A 3704-nucleotide genomic window follows, 5' to 3' on the forward strand; every position below is an offset into this window, starting at 1 on the left:
ATATTCACTTTAATATATTCACTCATAATAGCTAACTTTAATATTCACTATTAGCTAATATATTTCAATATATCGTACAAAACTTTTTTTTTTTTAAACTGCCCGCGGAAATCGACCGTCACCTTTCAAAATACTTTTTCAAGAAGGCCGCTAGCAAACACTGTTTCCTTTTTATGTCTATCATCTTTCCGTAATTTTACCCGTTGTAAACTCATCCCGTACACTTTTGGAGGTCGTTCTACGCCCCACCTGCATTACCTACTTTTTTCTTTTTTTACCTTATTCTAATACTTCTATTGTGCATTGCTCTGGCAGCATTGATCTTTACAACTCCTAAAGCTTTTGCTGTCACTTTGATCAAAAGAAACCAAAACAAAAAAATGTACCAAAGCTTTTACATATTTCTTTATTTTGATTGTGCGAGCAATCCACATTTCTAATTTTTAGTGATTGAAGATTAGTGAATAATTTATATATATATAAAAAAACAAACAAAGTAATTATATATATAAAAAAAATTATACTCTAATATAAAAAAATTATTCGCAAAGCAGAAAATAAAACAATGGGATCTGGTGCGGATTCAAATGGTGAAGTGCACGCTCACCTAACAAAAAAACACAACCACCGGTACGGACATTGGCCGTGCTTATGGGCGTCGCGGGTAAACCGAGGTAATGTCTGTAATATTTCTTTTATTCTTATTGTATTACCATTTTATTTCCACACAGGCCTACATAACAGGTCTTTTCCAACATGTCGTTTTCTTGGTTTCCTTTAGCCTGACATTTATTCCACCTATTGTTATTATAGCTCCCATTGCTTTGAAGAAATCCAAACCGAGTATAAGAGGATCGACACTTTCAGGCAGAATGAGAAGATCGCCTTGAACCGTCTGTTGGCCTAGTTTGATATTGGCTGCAACCTCTTAGTCAATATGTTTCGAGCTGCCGTCCGCCATACGTATTCGTGTCAATGGAAGATCCCTTCGAAATTCCGTATTTAAAGTTCGTGCCAAGGACTCGCTGATGAAACTCCTAGAGGCTCCGGTATCCAACGTTGCTTCCAGTGTTTTTCCATTAAGTTGGACCTTGACCACAATACGAGCCTCGTTAAATTGGATATCCTCTAGAATTTCGCAGGGTCGTGGTTTTGTGTGAACGTCCTTCCTGCTGCCGGACGTTCCCCTTCGCCGTTTCCCGAATCTCGTCTATTTCCGCAGATCCAACAGAACCAAACCTGTTGATTTCTACATCCTCTTGCGATGTGCCCTTGTTTACCACATCGTCTGCAGGCCTTCTTTACATCTGGAGTCCTTTGTTCAGGGGCTTGTACTATGTGATTTCTTTCATCTCTCGTTCGTTGAGGTGTGGCTTTGTCTTGCTCTATACGAATGGTTTCATATTCGCCTACCATTAAGATTAATTCCCCTAACGTTTTGAAGTCTCGTCGACGGATGTATAATTGATAATCAGGATGTGTATTCCGGTATATTCGTTCGAGTTGTGCAGTTGATGTCATATCCGCGTGTCACATTAATGTTTGAAGAGCTCCGACATAGACTTTGAAAGTTTCTCGGGGTTTCTGTATGCGTGCTCGGATTTCATCTTCAAGTTTTTCAAAGTATCGGGCTGGCAGGAAAAATAAGAAAAAGTCAATTTTGAATGCTGTCCACGACTTCCAATGCTGGTTATTGTTCCTGTACCAAGCAAGAGCCTCGTCTTTGAGTAATTGAGGCATCGTACGGGGAAGTAGATGTACATTTATGTCATAAGTCTCCGCTAATTCTTCGACTCGTTCGATGAATGCCAATGGATCTTTACCTCCATCATATTTAACCGACCACTTTTGTACGTGTTTGATGGTTTGTAGATATGAGTGTGAAGGAGGATATATAGGACTCGTTTCATTGCCTGGGACCTGAAGGGTTGGTGTGGACCGGCTGTGTCGGAGGGCCAGTTCTTTCAACCTCTGTGTGGTGTTTGTATCTAGATCATCGTCATCAATGAAGTTAGTTATTCTTTTTCGTAATTCTTCTACAGATCCAGTAGCTTCAAGCCCAAATTCTGTAGCATTAGATACTAATTCTTCTTTCCTGGCGTTATATACCCAAGACTTGCTTAGATTCCCACTCTTTCGAGATTCCTGTTCGACCACGTCTACTTTTCCTTTTACTGTGATTGACATTTTGTTTGAATTTGTTTACTGAGCTTTGAATATTTTGGTCCCTGCTCGGGCGCCAACTGTAACGACCCTTTCTTGGTGTCGTTGCTTATTTGCTGGCGTATACTCAACCTGTCCAGATTCGTTACAATAAATTTTTTAATTGTAACCAAAATATTCAAATACGTGATTTTATTTACAAGATTTAGGCTTTATTATAAATAAAATTTTATAATTCAAAAAAATAATATAATAATGAAATAGTTAAAGGAAAAAAAATGATATTATTAGGATGATTACTAATTGTCCCGGAGTACAATAATTGTTTTGAATGTCCTGGTGGAGATCTGGTACTGATGATGTCTTCGTGTGACAGCCGATCGTAGTGTAATGATTAAAATTTAAAAGTATTCCTTCGTATGAATATATCCTGATGTGGATATATTCCTTTGTATATTATTAAAAATTATTTCTTTACAGTAGGCGTACTACAGCCGATCGTAGTGAAATAATTTAAATTAAATATATTCCTTCGTATGAATAATTTCTTTATATCGAAATTCTTCTATGTGCAACTAGTGCTAATTTCAACTTGTAATCCCCAGGTGTATGTGCCTTAGTAAATATTTTACAAGTCAACTCTACAAGAAAAATGCGCATCTTATATACGCACTCGACCGAGCTTTTTCGTAGCGTATCATTTTTGTTTACAGCTGGTCTCACACATTTCTTGTTTACTTTGCCGTTCTGTAGTTTTTTGTTTCATCTTGCGTGCGGTACTCAGAATGTATACTTCGTTTTCGCTTAGATTTCTCTTTGCGGCGAAAATTTCTTTTGACATATCTTGTTTTGTTTACCAACGTGGGTTTTAAAGAAACGCATTCGATCGATGACGTTTATATTTATTTCATTTTATTAATTTTATTTTTATGCGTGTTTGTAAATAAATTAATAAATAAAGTAATTAATAAAAAATGTAATATCTGAATTCATTTGATTAGTTAAAATAAGTTAATAACTAAAGTAATTCAATAAAATACAATACATGAATTCATTTACTTGGTGTTTTATAGTGACTTTAATTTTATTAGTTTTCTATTTATGCGTGTTTGGAAAACAAACAACAACTAAAGTAAATATGAAATCAATATAATATACAAATTCGTTTAGTTAATTCAAATTTCAATTTCAGATCTTTGTATAATTTCCAGTGAGCTTCATGTTAATATATGTTTTAATGGTGTTGAGATCGATTATGTATACGGAAATTGGGTACCAATTTCCGTCTTTACACGTTGGCAAGTCGTGTGTATAAATGAGATATAAGAGAGGACCCAAGACACTACCTTGTGGAACTCCAGCGTTAATTTTATGCAATTTGCTATAGGCATCACTGTGCTTTACTCGAAAGTAACGATCAGATAAGTAAGAGGAAATTACGTCATAATACTCCGTTGGGAGAATATTTTTTACTTTGGTAAGCAATCCGGAGTGCCAGACTTTATCGAAAGCCTGCGAGACAGCTGAGTAGATTTTTTTTT

The sequence above is a fragment of the Teleopsis dalmanni genome, chromosome X (assembly GCF_002237135.1).
Source record: "Teleopsis dalmanni isolate 2A chromosome X, ASM223713v2, whole genome shotgun sequence".
NCBI classification, from domain to species: Eukaryota; Metazoa; Arthropoda; class Insecta; order Diptera; family Diopsidae; genus Teleopsis; species Teleopsis dalmanni.